Source organism: Sus scrofa, chromosome 7 (genome assembly GCF_000003025.6).
Source record: "Sus scrofa isolate TJ Tabasco breed Duroc chromosome 7, Sscrofa11.1, whole genome shotgun sequence".
Lineage (NCBI taxonomy): Eukaryota > Metazoa > Chordata > Mammalia > Artiodactyla > Suidae > Sus > Sus scrofa.
Window position 1 is genome coordinate 111,398,701 of NC_010449.5, and position 18,755 is coordinate 111,417,455.

At 46.2% G+C, this 18,755-nt stretch overlaps 2 protein-coding genes across 10 annotated transcripts in view; both read right to left on the reverse strand.

Annotated features, from left to right (window-relative positions):
- The window catches only part of FOXN3 (forkhead box N3), a 417,615-nt gene that overhangs the window by 362,209 nt on the left and 36,651 nt on the right, over positions 1-18,755 (reverse strand). The gene's annotated exons all lie outside the window — the stretch shown is intronic.
- The window catches only part of LOC106504536, a 39,189-nt gene continuing 36,060 nt past the window's right edge, over positions 15,627-18,755 (reverse strand). Inside the window, exon 2 of the mRNA XM_021099995.1 lies at positions 15,627-16,052. The gene's annotated coding sequence lies outside the window, so the exon portion shown is untranslated. The remainder of the gene's footprint in view (positions 16,053-18,755) is intronic.

The following is an 18,755-nucleotide window of genomic DNA, read 5'->3' on the forward strand; positions in this document are numbered from 1 at the left end:
ACAGAGAGAAACCAACACATTCTTCATTGCCCAGGGATAAAATTGAAAAGGGAGAGAGAAGTGTCCTTGACAAATAGTAGACTCTGAACTACGCCTGTGTTACCCTGTCCCTGAGAGACTTCAAGTGCTGGATGATCAGAGATGGTGAGAAAGCAGCTCACTTATTTTTCACCAGTTTACACCATGCCAGGCATAATCCCCAACGTATCAAGAACCCCCAGGTCCTTGGGTGATTGCTTCACAAAAACATGGAAATGATGCAACAGAAACAACTGAGTTTTTTTTGTTTGTTTGTTTTGTTTGTTTTTGTTTTTGTTTTTGTTTTTTTTGACTCCTCCAGATGGAAAAGGTAGTGCTTTAAATATCATGTTCCCTGGACATCCGTCATCCAAAGCACAATGCAACCACTGTAGGGCAGAGAGAGAGGAGATATTCTGCGGGCAAAGCACGCAAACCAGAGCCTCAATCCACTGAGGAAATGTTCTTGTGCTTCTCCTTGGAACAGCGGTGGGGTGGGCCATGCACGAGAATGTTGCTGGCCGGCCTTGAAAGAAAGAAACCCTTTCGGAGACCAGCGACCTTAAACATCGCATCAGCCTTTGAAGTTATGCACAATGACATCCTTCGGTTCCTGGCCCGGGGCAGAAGTTTAAGCTTTAAGACTCCATTTACTTACCAAGAGTTGGAGAAATATTTTCACTGCGGCACAAGGTAAAAGAGCCAGGTTTTTCAAAAAGCAAGGGATCGGATGGTGAGGTCGGGGAATATACCCTTTACAGGGGGCCACCCCACAGTGTGAAGGGAATCCAGAGCTAGAAAAGTACCTTTCTGGGGTTAATCTTTCTTTTTAGTCTTCTGTACCATTCAGATCAGTTTTGTAAAACTCACATCAAAGTCACAGAAGCAGAGGTGGTTCTGAGGCTCCCCCCTCCCTCTAACCCATCCTTGGTCCAACCTGCCCAACCCATGCTTGTCCTTCCTACCAACCTCTTCACATCTCTGAACCAGTCTCACCCCACCCACCCACCGCGAAAAAAGGGCACCCCCAGCTCCCTGCAGTGCTGCTTCTCCAGTAGGAATCCAAGGTGTGATAACATCTCCCACAGCAGGGTGAGGGGGAGCTTCGTGCCCACTGCTGCCTCGATACAACTCTCTAGAGCATCCAAATTAGCGTTTATTCCTTGTGGTGGGTTCCACCTATCTGGTTGACCACTCCATCCTGGCACATTGTGCACCCAGCCACCACAGTGTTGAGTACATAGCAAGTACTCAACGCATGCTTGTAGAACAAAGGCCCCATTCCTCCAACCCCAACATTTTCTCTTTCCATTCTGCCAGATATCTACTATCTTAGGGTACAGTCACCGGGGCCTCATCCAATGCTCTTGGACATCGAACCTTCTCTTGCCGGAGCTCTTTGGCTTTCATCTCATGCCATGGCAGACGTCCTTTTGCAAGATCCCAAAAAGCTGGGACTCCAGAGATTCTGGGAACCTCAAAATAGTCACCTAAGAAAAGGTAGCAATGCTACATGCCATCGTGTTCATGGTTTGAGAAGCTACATCAAACTAATTACTGAACTGGAGCCAAAGACTTGAAGGAAAACAGAAGGAAATCTGTTGCCTTGAGATGTATCTTTCTTCTTCAAAGAACTCAGAGCTGCTCCCGTCGTACATGATGTTAGGATAGGCCTTGGGCCAATCATTGTGAAGAGCATCTGAAAAATCACTCAGAATTGTGTGCTCCGTTGTTTTGCAAAGGATATAACTATTTGTTTGCTTAAGTGAGGCGGTAGGGATTGCTGGAAAGGTTCTGTGAAGATATTAGCTAACCTCAAGTCCCCACCAGCAAACACAAGCATGCCGTTCACACACGGGGTCACAACCACCCACATCATCTCGGACTCACAGATATGAATAATGTATAAACGAGCTGAACCCCATTCCAACGAGCAAGAGACTTTAGCTCACAATGGAAATGTAAACACGACCTTTAGCTGAAGATAGTCTTTGACTCCAAAGGGGTCACATACACAATACAAACAAGGTCTTTACTGGGGCCTGCACGGGTCTCCAGGGGGGCTGTGCTGAAGTCTCCTAATGGAAGGGGTGGTAAGTCGTCGTGAAGGGGCTGATTCGAACACCCCATTTGCCGCGTGTTCCCAATGAGAACGCGACACGAGAGCCTCTTCATCTGAAAATCTTCAAGAGATCCTGCCTGGTCCATGAGGCTCCATGTCCCCTTCAGAGCAAAGAGGCCACACGGCTCCCATATTTACACAAAGGGGACAGTTTGGTCAGGAAGAACTCTGTAAAGTAGTGCTTGCGGATTAATCGAGTTAAAAGATAAGCCCAGTTAAAGGAGCCTCTTGCTTAAACAATACACAGGTGGAAAAATGAGTGAAATAAAGAAAGCGAAATTCAGGAGGTACCATCGCCAAATACACAACTTGTCATTTCTAATAAAGCAAGAAGGTGGAACTTGAGTCACTGAGCAAAATGCTCAATACCCAGTTAGGATCCACGGCCCCTGAAGAGCTACCTAATTACCCCAGAGATGAAGTCCCCGGGTGGCAGGTCCCCAGGGTCCTTTCCAGGCACCTCCATCATTCATCGGGAAGTCAGGGAAAATGAGTTATCTAGGTGAGGTTTGATGCTCCCAACTTTTCAAGGGTTGCTCAGATCTCAGAAATAAAGACTGGCAGATCAAGGGGGAAGCACAGACATGACCGTTTGGTTCATTAGAATCGTGGAGCTAAAATCTCTTTTTGCAGTTGTAAGGAGCCAGCGTCAATCAGTTTTCCAAACGGGAAAAGGAAAGTACCCTAGCCTTTACTGTAACAAACCAAGAGCCATACGAAACTCAAGCATGATAAAAGGCAGAACGAAAAAATAAAACTTGAGTAATTCCTCTTAAGTGACTTTCTTTCAATCCATTTTACTTTATTTTAGCAAGAAGAAAGTATGAGATTTGAGGCTCTGTCCATATGTTTGGTTGCTGTTCACTTTGATTTTTTGTTTACGTTTGTCTCAATTTTTTCTTTAATGGTAACAGCTGCATATGGACAAAATTCAAAAGGTTCAAAAGGATAAAAGCAAATAATCTTATCACCTGTCACCAGCCACCTAATTCCTTCCACTCTTGGGCAGTAAACACGCAAACAAAAAACATCAACTACTACCCAAATACTACCCCCAAAAATAGGGCTTGGGAGGAAAAAAAACAAACGAAATAAGGAAAACCCCCTAAAACAATGATCTAAATCTGGTGTATCCTTTCAGATCTAATCTATGCAAACATTAGCATTTCTTTCCTTTGTGAAAACACAAAAGAAATGTTTTTTTGTAAACTGTTCTGTACTTTGCATTTTTTTCCCTTAACATATCTTCAAGGTCATTCCCCATCAGTAAATACAGAGATGTCTTATTTGGTACAAGTGCAAGCACATCTGCAGGATAAACTTCAAGAAATGGAAGAGCTTGCCCCAAATATATGCATTTTCTTTTTCAATTAATATTACCAAGATGTCTTTCCCAGAGACGGTATCAAATTATACACCCCTCAGCAATGTCAGCCTCTGCCTCTCCCCACCTTGGCAAATACACAGCAGTATTAACATTTGAACATCACCAGGCTGACAGGTAAACACGATCTCTTAAAGTGTTAGTTTCTCCTTCTCTTATTAGCAGAGAGGGTAAGTAACATTCTCATATATTTAAGAGCCATTTAGTTCCTTTTCTGTTAATGACCTGTTCACATTTTAGGTGATTTTCCTACCACTTTCTCTTTCTTAAAAGGCAGTCTCTCTAGCAAATGCTATCCAAACTGGTCTTTTGTATAGTTCTTTGTAGTTGTTTAAGCCCATCCATATACGATCTAATGCAATAACTGCAATGAGCTGGGGAACAGGCATAAAAATATGATTCCCATTTTACCGCCAAGGACACCGAGGTTTTGATTCTTAGTAGGTTTGACCAAACAGCTCACAGAAGTTTGTAAACAGGACTAGCATTTGCGTAGCTTATCTTCCAGTCTAATGATCTGCTCGTGTCTGCTTACTATGTTCAAATGCCTCTTAGGAGTTCCCATTACGGCTCAATGGGTTAAGAACCTGACTGGTATCCATGAGGAGGCGACTTTAGTCCCTGGCCTCGCTCAGTGGGTTAAGGATCTGGCATTACCAGAAGCTATGGCACAGCCTGCAGATGCAGTTCGGATCTGGCATTGCTGTGGCTGTGTATAGGCCAGTCGCTGCAGCTCCAATTCGACCCCTAGCCTCGGAACTTCCATATGCTGCAGGTGTGGCCCTAAAAAGAGGAAACTTGCAGACATAAAAATTTGCAATGTGTATGTATTTACTGATGGAACAACAAAGATGGATATTAAAGACTTGCTTCGACTTCTCCAGACAACATCCATCTATCTATCTTAGCCAGGGGCATATGATTAAAACCTGCAAGGAAGGATCTCCACAGTATACAAAGGGTAGGGGGCAAAGAACAAGTGAGTTAGTACAGGAGAGAGGCAGTATGAAGTCAGAGGACAGGGGGCCCTGACTTGGTGCATGAACCAGGAAAGGAACAGTGCCAGCCTCAAAGTTGATAGGCAGCCGGTGGGTGGAGGTGAGCAGAGTCCCCTCTGCTGGGCTGGTATTGAGAGGCAGGCTCTGCTGTGTGGAAAGGACAGGGCTGAGCACTGGCCTCTTAGCACCTGGGGTGCTCAGCCAGGTAAACAAGACAGGAGATCTGGGCTCAGCAACAGAGTAGGGACCAGCTTGGGGAACCAATAAAAAGAACTAAGACTCAAGGTCAAGGTTGGACAAGGCAACAAGGATTCTGGAATGGAGATCCTTAAACACAGTCTCAGGTCAAGATCTAACCTAGGACTTGGGCAAGCCCCTCCCTCAGGGAAGCTGAGCAGCTTTAGCTGTGCAGTGAGTGAGAAGCGTGGGTCTGGAGCCCAGGGGTCCAGTGCAGCCAGCCACATCAGGGGCAAGGGAGGAAGCAGGCCGGCAGGGACCATCACCGTGGCTCCAGCAGGCCCTGGGAAGCCGGCTGGAGAGTGGGGGAAACAAGGGGGCAAGGTGGGGGCAACTTGATTTTTACTACCTGGCTGAGATGCTCCAATGCATCCCCTGCAACCTACTCACATATGAATAAGTTTAGATCTCCCTTAACGTGATACTTCTTCCTATTTATCACTAAAGAGTCTCGCTCACTCACATTCTCAGCGCTGGAGGAAGGCACAGTGCTACCAAAAGGTAATAAGAAAAGTGCAATTACACAGAGTTCCATCTGTGGCACAACGGGATTGGTGGCAACGCTGCAGCGCCAGGACACAGGCTTGATCCCCAGCCTGGCACAGTGGGTTTAAAAAATCTGGTGCTGCCGCAGCTTCGATGTAGGTAGCAGCTCTGGCTCAGATCTGATCCCTAGCCTGGGAACTCCATATGCCGCGGGGTAGCCAAAAAAGAAAAAAAGAAGGGCAAATACAGTCCGAGGACTCATTTATTTATACGATGTATCAGAACTTATGCACACAAATCTCATCTGAGATTTGTAAGTTCCCCTCTACACTGAGTAGAGGGTGTCAGGAATGGGGAAAGCTATTATTCTCTTTAGCTTTGGGACCTGGCACCAGCAGCTGAGGGGACAGAGGTGGTTTTATTGGCTCAAATATATCTTTTGGGGAGCAGGGGCTCTCCAAAAACAGTGAGGGGCTGCCACACTAGTCTCCCTTGCAAAAGCCAGTGAGGAACACTGACAAGGGGTGGGGCCAAGTTGTGGCCACATGCAGCCCTTGAGTCACCAGGGAAGGGATAAGGAGAAAAAACAAGGACCACTTCTCACACAGCCTCCAGACGGGGACCGTGCCCTGCCCCCGGTTACCAACACCATTCAGTCTTGGAGCAGAAGCGTGTGGCAGCAAAACTCTAGCCCGGGACTGCCACGGCTTTATGGACACTAGGAATCTTGTCACACGATTTGAGAAGTGACCCTGGTTTACAAGTTTGAGTCGCATGACTTTATAATGACCTACCATCATGGACCCCAAATGATAGGACCCTGCAAATATTACTTGCTCTCAAGTGATTTACCTTTTGTTACCCCTGAGGATAGTCAAGAGAAAAATAAAACCAGCTACACGGCTTACTGAAGGCATCCTGCAAGTGGACGATTGAGATAAAGCACTTCATACACACCGATTCGGCTCTGAATGCCAGAACTGACTTTCTCAAGGTCACACAGCCATTCGCTAGACATGCTGACATTGGAAACCAGGTCTCCCCTTCATAACTTTGCCCTATGGTCTCCAGATACAGCCTCAGTTCAGAAATGTCCAGATTATTTAAAACATGGAATGGAATTCCTGCTGTGGCACAAGAGGATCGGCAGTGTCTTGGGAGCACTGGGGCACAGGTTCGCTCCCCAGCCTGACCCTGTGGGTTAAGGATCCACTGTCACCACAGTTTAGGTCACAACTGTGCCTCAAATCTGATTCCCAGGCCCAGGAACTTCATATGCCTCAGGGCAGACGAAAAAGAAAAAAATAAAATAAAATAAAACAGGTAACAACCGCCATGCCCGTGCCTAGACCAATTGGAAAAGACACCGGCAGTAAATGACAGGTGCCTTCTGGCTGAAATCAGCCCTGCGTGTAACCTCCAGGGTGCAGGAGGAACAGCCTCAACTGATGCAGGGATGTTACCCTCCACCAGATTTGAAACAGAAAGCCAGACCAAAAATGTTCTGCGCCCCCCCCCGCGCCCCCATTTGGTAGAACAATTCTGCCCTCACATATGCCTTCAAAGGGTTACTATGAGAGCATTCCACAAAGCTTGACTCTGTCAAAACTACGCTCAATTAAACTAATAGAGGATGTTCCATTTCAAAACATGCCCCTGTTCCATCCTGATGAAGAAGTATCAAAAGAGAATGAATTTGGACCACTTTTAAATGATGACATCTGCATGACTGCAGCGATTCACCTATCAAACTAATTTAGGCTTAGAGCCCACATCAACACGGCTGTCAGAGAGTTGATTTCTATTCATTTTAAAACTTCCGGGCTCAAGAGTGATCCGTGGGAATTTTCATGTCATGGGAAAAGGGAGAAAAAAAGAGAATGGAGTTCTTCACCCAGCAACAAGATTGGAACTCACAATTTAGCCAGCGAGGGTTTACTGAGTGCCCCGTGCAAGGTTCCATCCTTCAAAAGGAGGACATTCCAAAGCACAACCTCCATGCTAATGGAGCATACAGTCCATCCAAAAACATTGACAATGAGGATGATAGACAACCATTAATATTGATTTCCTATTAAGCCATGGACTGTCCCATATGCTGTACTAAATTAAGCCTCACCAGGTGCCACTAATTGATAGGTCCATTTTACAGATGAGTAGACTGAGGTGCATTAAGAAATAAATAATTAAATAGTACTTCTCATAGATGAGTTTCGAATAATTTTAAGGTTCCATCTCCTCTTCTCCTCACAGAACCACAATGAGATAGGCAGTATCAGACGTGTCCCTTAGCTACACAACGTGGTAAGGGCAGAACCCTGAGGAGAAGGCAGGGTTTGTGGCTACTCACCTCCAATTTCTATAAAGAGAGAGCATCAAGAGGTAGTCCTGTGGGCTCCAAATGAGATGCTCACAAGGCATTCTATTGGACTTCACCCAGGAAGAGATCACTTCCTGTTTGGGCAGCATCCAGGGGGGAGGGGCGATGGATGGTAGGATGGAGGGTAGGTTGTATTCAGAGGGGCAGAAAGGGGAAGGAGACACCAGCACAGATGGCAAAAGGAACCAGAACAAAGTATGGAGGTGTGGACAGGTACCATGCATATTTGGAGATCAGGAAGTCGACCACTTTGGGTGGAAGGCAGCTCAGTGGAGCAAATGCCAAGAGAGAACAATGGCAGGAAATGGGGCCGTTATGAATTTTGTCTAGAGCATAATCAGATGGAAGGAATTAAATTTTCAAGCTTTCCAGAAGGTGAATTGAGAGTGAGGGAATAGTGAGAAAAATTAGAGTTAAGGAGACACGTAGGATAATTGTGATTGCTGAATAAATTACAGAATAAATAATATAGAATAAATCATTGTATATTCTAAATGATAATTATTCTAAATTATAAATAAATATAGAACAAATATGAGAATAAATAGAATCAACGCTCCACGGGGAAGGGCTTTAATGAAGACTGAAAAAGAGAATTTCTACAATAACGTCTACAACTCAAATCTTGTCTCTGAATCATTTCTAACCTTACCCTTTTCCTATAGCTAATCCTCGGGTTGACTCACATGCTCTCATTCCTTGCTAAAAAGTGAAAGCTACATATCATCCTCATTAATAATAAATGGAAAAGACTCAGGTTCCTGCACTTGACAGGAAAAGCATCAAGACAGAAGAAGCTCTGAAAGTACAGTTGAAGGTGATAATGTTTCATCGCAGTTAGACGTCTCCAAAAACTCTGTATGGAAAACCTTACCCAAGCCCACCTGTTCTGCACTGAATTGTGTCCCCTCAAAATATATACACTGAAGACCTCTCTCCTAGAACCTCAGTATGTGACCTTATTCAGACACTGGCTCTTGCAGATGCAATGAGTTAAGATGGGGGTTATAAGTAAATTCACATGAGAACTAAATTCTTATGAGAACAGACTCAGAGACACACACGGGGAGAAAACCGTATGATGCTGGAGGCAGAGACTGGAACTACACTGCCACAGTCAAGGAATACCAAGGATTGCCAGCGCCACCAGAAGCTAGGAGAAAGGCATAGAACAATCCCCCCCAGAGCCTTCAGTCTGCCAATACTTTGATTTTGGATTTCTAGCCTCCAGAACATATGAAAGAGTACATTTCTGTTGCTTTAAAGCCACTCCGTTTGTGGGATACATTGTTACGGCAGCCTGAAGGCACTAATACACTGGCTTCATTTCAGCCTTTGAGAGTCAGGACAGAAAAGGAAAAACCAGGCACATCTAGGGCTTGGAGACTTGAGTTCCTGGCTCCATTCAGCAACTACCTCCCAGGTTAATCTCCTCAGACCCAACATCCTGGTCTTTGAAATGAAGTATTTAGGCTGGAGGAGCCCTCAGCCCTCTTTTAGGTTTCAAAGTCTATGATCTATCAGATCATAGCCAAGAAAGTCATCTGCTGTAACATCTACTGGAGGTAAGAGTAGAGCGGGGCTGAAAAGGGAAAACACTTGAAAATTCAAGAAACCTCCCATCTCCAGTAGAAGTCAAGGAGAAAGAGGAAAGAAAGAGTAATTAGTGGTGGTTCCTGCATTTACCATATGCCACATAATCACTCCATCTTCACGTCAAATCTGGCCTGCAGCCCTCATGCCATGGTGAGTTAATACAAAGAGATGCTGGGAGCTGCCAGATGCAGAAAATTAATACACGGGATAAGAGAATCTCTATGACCTACACTCTATTTCCCAAATCTGCTTGTGTCAAGGTCATTTACCCCCAGAAATATAAAACCTGCCTGGAGAAGATTTTAAAAAAGAAGAAGAAAAGAAAGAAAGAAAAGGAAGGCTGGCACTGAAACTGTCCCCCAAAACCCTCACCCCAGTAAAACAATGTGCTTTTCAGCTGGGGGGGCTCTTCGAAAATGCTAGAAACTAATGATTGCAAAATAAACCCCACTAGTAAAGACCAACAAGAAATTCCTGTAAAAACCTCACACATACACACTATTTTACCTTTTTTTTTTTCCAAGAGTAAATTGTGGCTGTCAAATTACACCCTTTCATTACTGTCATGGACTCTCTTAAGAACAGCTAATCAGAAAAGTCTACAGAGGTATTTAATCAGATTTTTTTTTCTTCCAATGATCTCATGTTTTGGTATGAAACTGCCGCCAGCTCATGCTGGGTAGAAATTTAGCACTGTCAGCATTTAATTATTATTTTATCACGGATTTCTTTACTTTCCTACAGGGAAGAAATAACTTAAATTTTTTTTTTTTTTAATGCAACAAACGCTTAGCTTCTAAAATTGCAAGACACTGCCCTCATTACTTTGCTTTGTCAAAAATTACTAAGCGGGAGATGGGACATATCACAGAAATGCACTTTTAAGTTAATAAGGGGTACCACTATCACTCCCTTCAATCTTCTGGAACACTGAGCCAATGCAGTGAAAATTATGTTCATTGTGCTGGTTTTCAGGGGATAAAACATCCACGCCTCATTCAGGTTTGTATGTGACAGCAGCTACATGTGCCAAACAACATGTCCTCAATCCTTCGACACCTGAATGAAGCCCACGGCTCTGCGCTCCAAGTAAACTTTGCCTTTTCCCTTCTAAGGTGGGAATGAAAAAGCCGGGAGGAGGAAAGGAGGCTACAGAAAAGGGAAGAGAAGACAGGTGTGCAGGCGGGACCCTGACCCCCAGGAATAGCCGATCCAAGACTCCAAGTCTAGAAGCCAAGAAAGGGAGCACAGGGGCCAGAGGTCTTGACGCATTCCTCAAACCAGTTTCTCTTTCACTTCTTCCTCCTCATTCACCTGGAGTCTCTTTTTAGAAAAGTACCCATTTCTTCACCAACACCGCAAAAAAAACCCCCACTTCATCTGCCTCTCTTCCCCTTTGCCCACAGGATTCCTTGCTTTAGAGTGGAGCTCTGTGAACAAGCTGGGATGCCTGGTGCAGACAAGTCATCAACAATTATTTATTGAGCACCTACTGTAAGCAAGTGATTGCATTAACTACCGAGGGGGCACTCGGCATAAACAAAGGTCCGAAGTGGTACCCAGGGAAGATTCGCGTGTAGGAAGGAAGCTAGTCATTTATCAGAGCATGGTGCGACCCATGAATGGTGAGGACAAGAAAAGTTTCACTGGTTCAAACTCACCAGCTCCAAAACGGGCCTGTGCCACCAATGCACTTGATTTCAAAGCAGAACTTAAGACCTTTCCCCCAAATCTGTCCTCCCACTACCACACCCAAATTTCTCCATCTTAGTAAATGCCACCTCTTAGATGTCGCGTCCCAGGACCTCCGTGTCCCTCTCCTCTGCCACAGCAAGCAACTAGAAAGTTCCCTTTGTCTTCATCTTACCTTGTCCAGTCCAAGGACATCGCTCGCCTGGTCACTTTGGAACTTCTCTACACACAACAGCAAAAGTGATGCTCTTGACAGAAACTTGCTTGTGCCCTTCCCACACGTGAGAAGGACCAAAGTTCCTCATCACAGAATAAATCCAACCTCCTCCAAAAGCAGCCTGCCTCGGATCACCTCCATCAGGACCCACCCTCTCACACGTTCACGCTGCTCCAGTTCCACCAAAGAGCCAGGATCCCTCCATCAGCTTCAGTGTCTTTTTGCATATGTCGTGCCCTCAGCCTGGAAGCTCTTCTTTCCACCAGCTGCACCATGAGCTCCTCCTTCTGATTTTCTTTTTCTTTTTAAGCCCAAATGCACGGCATGTGGAAATTCTCAGGCTCGGGGTCAAATCAGAGCTGCAGCTGCGGTGCCACAGCCATAGCAACACCAGATCGGAGCCAAGTTTGCAACCTACACCACAGCTCACAGCAACTCTGGATCCCTGACCCACTGAGCAGAGCCAGGGATCAAACTCACATCCTCAAGGACACCAGTCGGATTTTCACCTTGAGCCACAACAGGAATTCCTCCTTCTAGATTTGTTAAGACTCTGTAAAGGACACCTCCTCAGAGCTGGCTGGCTGTAACATTTGAATCTTCATTGCTTCTTACCACAATCTGCAGTAGTTTCACTTGTTTATTTACTTGTTAATTACATATAAATTCCTTGCTGGCAAGGGCCTCCTCTTGTCCTTTTTACTGCTATAACCCTAACAACTAGCATCATAAAACCTGGCACAAATCAGAGATTCAATTTTTTTTTTTTTTTGGATGAGCTCACAGCAATCAGAAGTTCCCAGGCCAGGGGCTGAACCCTCGTCACAGCAGGGACAACACTGGATCTTAACCACTAGGCCACCAGGAAACTCCTCAGTATTTTTCTTAAATGAATGAATCAAGTGTTTGTTATTCATTTCCCAAGAAGGCATATGTAACAGATGAAGAACATATACATAAATATGTGTGTTAACACGTGGCTTGGATCTTGGATGGTCTGGCTGTTTGTGGGATAAGCTTCAAGCTGAGCTGTATACTAGACTTTTCTTTTCAGTTCCCACAGTCTGATCCAGACCACTCATGGACAGCAGAAGGGCAAAAGGGATAGAGCTGAGGGATGAGTGCCAGCCTCGGAGTCAGGGAAAGAATGGAAGTGGTGGGAAGCCATGGTGATCTTGGGTGAACAGCAGACTAAGATACATCTTCCTGTTACGAGTTCAGCCCAGCTCTGCTGTACCTGTAGCTGTTTCTATCTCCTATGGTAAGGGCTTCTTCCTCCACGATGTGGCTGTGTTTTCACACCAAGCACTCTACACTTGAATAGCTAATATCCAGACACACAGTTAGCAGAGGCAGTCAACCTCAACGAAACCTTTATGCCACCAGAAGAGCTTGGTCCTGTCAAATCAATTCAACATATATGTTTTGGGGTTTTTTGTTTTCATTTTTGAGGACCGCACCTGCGGCATATGGACCTTTCCAAGCTAGGGATCGAATCAGAGCTACATCTTCCAGCCTGCACCACAGCCACAGCCACAGCCACGCCAGATCCAAGGCACATTTGAGACCTACACCATAGCTTGTGGCAACGCTGGATCCTTAACCCATTGAACAAGGCCAGGGATCGAACCCGCAGCCTCATGGATGTTAGTCGGATTCTTAACCCACTGAGCCGCAATGGCAACTCCTCAACATACATATGTTGAAGCCAGACATTGTTCTCGCAATGGAAATTTGGAAGTAAAACTTGAAAATATAGTGCTTGCCTTTAAGGGACTTACCAGATAGAATGTGAGACAGTCATCTGCACAGCATCTACACATACATGCCCTCGATCCACTGAGATTGATGCTGTGACACCTAGGGACCCATGAATGCTGCATCTTTCCTTTCCCCCTAACTCCACCCCCTTACCACCCAAGGAGCTATACACAGGAGCAGGTCCTAACAGGAATCAAAGTCTGACTTGATCAAGAGCTAAGCCAGTCTAGCACCCTGGAAAGGATTACTCGCCTGGCCATGTGGACAAGGGGAAACACTCTGAATCACTTGATAGTTTTTAAGGCACGGTGATCCCCCCCCCCCCCGCCCCCCAGGGCTGTGGTTCATTTCATGGTCTCTAATTTGGCACATCAGTTTCACACCTGCTCCATCCAACTGAGGGAAGGGCCGGTTGAGGGTAGAGCTGAAACACATATCTCCAGTGGCGCACCCTACGCTGCAGTTAATGTCTTTCCTATTTCATAGCTGAAGAAACAGACTTGGGGACACAAAGGGGCTGCCTAAAGTCACGCAGCCATGGGACAGCTGACGTCTTCTGATCTCAAGTTCAGCTCACCACTCTGGCATTGAAACGCACTGTGACAGGGATGCCAACGTGTAGGAAGTGGCAGGTATGCGGAGGAAATGTATCCTATAGCCAATCCCTAAACACAGCCAGCATTGTAAAAGCCACTGTTTCTAGAAATTTCAAATTGTTCTAAGACTTCAATTACACAGAATAACTCTCCAGAATGACCCAACAATTTAAATGAGAAGGAAGGACCTCTCAGGAGCTTTAAAAAAAAAAAAAGCCCACACACTCAAAACCGCATTCAAAGATTGTCCTCTTGAACTTTTGTTCAGAGCCTATTAACTCTTACTTTGAACACAATTCTAATCACTTGTGTTGTCTGGTTTCTTAGCCTCCAGCCAGGTAGACATGGTAAATTAAAACGATTCCTGGAAGGAGAGAGAATGATTACAATGAAAAGTGATAGACAGAGTTTTTTTTTTAAAAAGAATAAAGCAGAGGCTGACAAACATTTCCCGTAAAGACAAAGATCAAGATCAGATAGTAAATATTTTAGGCCTCACGGATCATAATTTCTCTACCCTTGGCGGCCAAAATAAGCCACAGACCAATGTGTAAATGAATAAGCATGGCTGTGTTCCAATAAAATTTTATTTACAAAAACAGGTGGCGGGTCAAATGTGGCCCAGAGGCTATCGTTTGCAAACCATGGAATAGGAAAAAGCTTCAAAGCCAACACAATTATCTGGAAAATCTTAGCAGTCTGGGACCATATCTTAAAGACACAAATAATCCCAACCTCAATCAATAGCCCTTTGGACAACTGACCCTGTGGAATATCAGGAGCCCTTCTGATGCTGGAAAGACATTCTCGGAATCTGGGTTCTTGTTCACACAGTCCAAGAATGAATCCCGCAACCACACAGGCAGCAAGCAAAGCAAAGTCTTTATTAAGCTCCCACGGCTGCTGGGAGTGGGGAGAAGAGGCCCCCTGCCCCCAATGTCCTATAGTGGTTTTTATCCCTTAAAAATGGGGGGGGGGTACCAACGTGGGGTCCAGAAAGATGTAGTTTTCTCCTATCGGCCTTGCTCAATTACCTATATCAGTCTTTGTCCAATAGAGCTCTTAGGGGTGGAAATGTCCCATAAATCTCAGTTTCTTTGCCCTTTTCTTCCCATAAACTGAGTCACAGGGGATGATGAGGGATTACTGTCCATCGGGGTGTAGGTACCCTCCCTATAAGTAAACAAGGCCTGTGGGGATGTTACTCCCTGGAGCCCTTAAGCCACAAATGTTAATCAATGGCCACATCGAAGAATCCATCAAAGCCCATGCTCCTACTCTGACCACCTGAGTTCTTATTCTGCCTCATTTCATCATAAAATTACAGCATTTTAGAAATCCAAACAATCTTGGGAATATTATGTTCTGATTTCCTATTTTTATAGATGAAGAAATAAATTCTCAGAGAGGTTAAGAGACTTGCTAAAGGTCAAACAGCTAATTAACGCTGAAACTTAAATTAACACCAGAGTTTTGATTCTATGTTTAGAACTCGTTCCATTATTCCACATCTCCGACTTGAGCCTTTTCGGGAACAATGGGTAGAGGAAATGCTCATTTAATTAAAACACAACACCCTTGAGATTGTTAAGATTCTGGAATCACTAAAGTACACAGTTCTAGATGTTTAGAAAGAGGATTCTGAATCATCAAGACAAAGGTTAAATTAAGTTTAACGTCCTCAGAGAATATCATTTCAGAAGGAGTGCTCAAAAGAATACATTTCAAATAATTAAAAAGTTAATATGTGTGGACATTTTCATCCTCCCTTGTGCATGGGAAAATGAGGCACCGCTGTCCAGTAGCAGAAGCAGAAAAGCTTGCCATCCTATTTGATCCTCTTAGATCTGCTCATAAATGCTGACCAGTGCCAGGTCAGCCCAACAATCACCAAGACACCTGCAGGCCCCAAGTCATTTCTCAAACTGCTGGATGCCCCTCTTCCTTCGTGTGCCTTCTCTAACTGAAAACCAAGAGCCAACCCCCCCCCGCCACCCCCTTGGCCTTATCTGTCCCTTTCGCTCTTCTATCATTAGCAACGTCTTCTGCTCCTTTTCTGAATTAATTAGGAAATAAAAATAGAAACCCTGACATGTTTATCAAGATTCCGAATGCTGGTTAAACATGAAAGAACAGAGGTTGGGAACATGGAGGTGACAAATTTTATTTCTGTGATGACAAGTTGGAGTTCTCCTGCCAGCTGGACCTTGCAGCAGCCAGAAGCTCGCACCTGTCTCCGGGGAAGTCAGAGAGGAGGGGGAGCCGGAAGAGCCCAGCGGGGAAGGGGGCCCAGGGCCCTTCCACGCCATGCAAATGAGCTCTAATTGCTCAGGGTCCCTGAACACTGTTCATTATGGAGAGGTTCCTGACAGCTCCTGACACGGGGGTGGGGGGGACCACTTCTGTTTTCCTGACCACACAGGTGGGTCCTGTTTCTGTTTACAGACCCCAGAGGGGGGCTCTAGTTCAGGGAGTTCACTTTCCACTCTCCAGGAAAAGGGCGAAGGAGGTGGGTCGCCTATGGCTTCTGAGTGTCCCCGAGATGCACTCTGCAGTTTGACAGACCTGCCAAAGGAAATGAGAAGAGATAAGTGATTGGGCCCCGATTAGATCAGCCACCTTGGGAAAGGTGCTGAGCCAGAGATATTTCACTGAAATAAGGAGGAACCTGGGAATAGATTTCTGGCAAGCAATCCCCGAGCAGATACGGTCTGAATTGGAAATGGATTTCATGGGCAGATAAAGTCTAATAAATGGCAGGTCACTCAAAACTCATATATCATCAAGTCTCATACAGTGTCTGTGAAGTTTGTTATCAATAATTTAACATCGGGCGAACCTAGCCCTTAGCAAATATTTAATTTCAAAACATACCTACTGATTTACTCAGATACAGCATACATAGTATATTAAAAATATATTACAAGACGCCAAATGCCAATAAAGCTGCACTTAGAGGAAGACCAGGCACTGGCTGCTTTCCGAATATTTCCTTGAAGAAGGAAGGGACTGAGGCTTCCATCCACAGAGCGGGTCCACCTGTAATCTCTAAACGGCGTGGAGAAAAAAGCGTGCCCGAGAGCCCTTCGTCACACAGCATGGATGCCACCTGTACTCACGTTCCCAACCAAGCAGTGAGCCAGATGCCACAAGTACAGGTTCTGGGGGACAAGAGCTAGGGGGCCCAGAGTTCCCACTGTGGCACAATGGGAACTGCAGCATCTTAGGAGCTCTGGGACGAATGTTACATGTTAATGTCCCCAGCCCCAGACAGCAAGGTCCGGCATTGCTATAGCTGAGGCTTCGGTCACAACCACAGATCAGATGCGATCCCTGGCCCAGGAACTCCAGGCGATGCGAAGCAGCCAAAACAGGGAAATGGGGAGGAAAAAAAAAAAGAACTAGAGGCCCCATCAGACACAGCTCTCTGCGCCAGGCCTGACGGCTAAAGGAAGCGAGGTCTTTAGTGGCAAAGAGGGGACATTTTTCAAGGGGCAGGAAGCAGAGGAACTTGTCCCCACTGTCACTATCTACAATTACTGGTGAAGGGAACCACTCTCCCTGCAGGCCCTCAGCCACTGCGTCCTCTGCTCAGCTGACCTCGCCACTTTCTGGCTGGGAGGTATCTCCCCTTCTTATGGTCTGAACGTCTATGTCCCCCAGAATTCCTAGGTTGGATTCCTAATGCCCCACGTGATGGTGTTAGAAGGTGGGGCCTTTGGGAGGTGACTGGGTCATGAAGGTGGAGCCCTTACGAATGGGATTAGTGCCCCTTACAACAAGGACCCCAGAGCGCTCCGGGCCCCTTCCACCACGTAAGGATGCGACGAGAAGTCTGTGACCTGGAGGAGGACTCTGCCCTAACCGCATCAGCCCCCTCATCTCAGACTGCCACCTCCAGACCGGGAGGAAGACATTCTGCTGTTGAAAAGCCACCCACTCTGGGGGATTTTGTTACAGGAGCCTGAACACACTAAGACAGCCGTGGGCAGCCAGTGTGGGCAGCAAGCGGTCCAGCAGAGAGATGGCTGTTTTCTAAGGAAATGGTTTTAACCGAGTTTAAAGTGGAGGCAGAGGCCCAAGAAGAACAGATTAGTTCCACAGTAAACACTCCCCTTCTAAAGTTTTAGGTCTTTGGGGGGTTGATGAAGGCCCGGGAGAGAGCAGAGGAAGAGACAAAGACAGTCGGTCAGGGGGCGCCTCTAATTGTCTTGCACCCAGAAAGGGTGGAGGGGAAAACTGAACTAAGGGTTTGAGAGAGCCAGGTGCCAGTCCCAGCTCTGCCACCTCGAGCCTACGGCCTCAGGATATGACTCCACTGTCTTGAAGGGCCCCTCCATTCTTAGATGCTGGACCTTAACTGCCGTCAGCTCTCAGCAAAGGCATTCCCATCACTTTCATTGTCCCAGCAATTGCGGGGCAATGGGAAGCTTCTCTGATCCTCCTACAGGCCGTGGCTGGAAGGAGCAATGAAGCATGGGTGACTGTCAGCAGGCCTGCCTCTTAACCCTCTGGGTTTAAACTTGTGCACAGGTGGCCCAGACCCCCGAGCCCTTCCAGCTCTCAAAATCTCTTCCCTGCATAATCCAGAACTACCTTGACAGCCAGAAAATGATGAATTTCCTAGTTCTGCTTGGAGTGCCTTTAAAGAGGTTGGGGGGAAATCCCGACTGAGGTTTGCCAGAAGCTTAAGCAGACGAGACCAGGTGAGAAAAATCACAAAGTCCTCAAGGCCAAAGTCAGGGGCTGAGAACAAAGTTGTCTGAGCTGGCGGCGATCAAGCTCCCCCTTCACAAACCGTAACAGTCCTCCTTGTCTCCTTCCCCGAGAAAGTCTCTGCTTTTCAGAGACAGGAAGGGGACAGACCACCAAGGGGACCCCCAGGAGATACTGACTCCAGAAGGTCATAGTTAAAAATTGCTCGAGTGATGAGCTTGAGGGATCTGGCCATCTGGACAGGCTGGTAGGTCTGCTGGTCACCAACCACTTGACCCTCCAGATTCATGGTGAGGACAGCATGGAGCGGACGGAGGGTTTCCATGGGGTCAGGAAACCCTGGCGGGGCTGGGGGACGGTGGGAGGTAGGGGTGAATGCTGGAATGATGAAGGGTGAGGGGTGAGACAAACTGCCCACTCCTTACAGGCCAAAGGCCGGCCCTCTCCACTGCTGGTGAATTCTCAGCAAAACAAAAGCCCCATCTGCGATGCATCGTTACAGCCAAGCACAAAGTACAGCTCCAGAACACCAAACCACAAAGTATGTCAAAG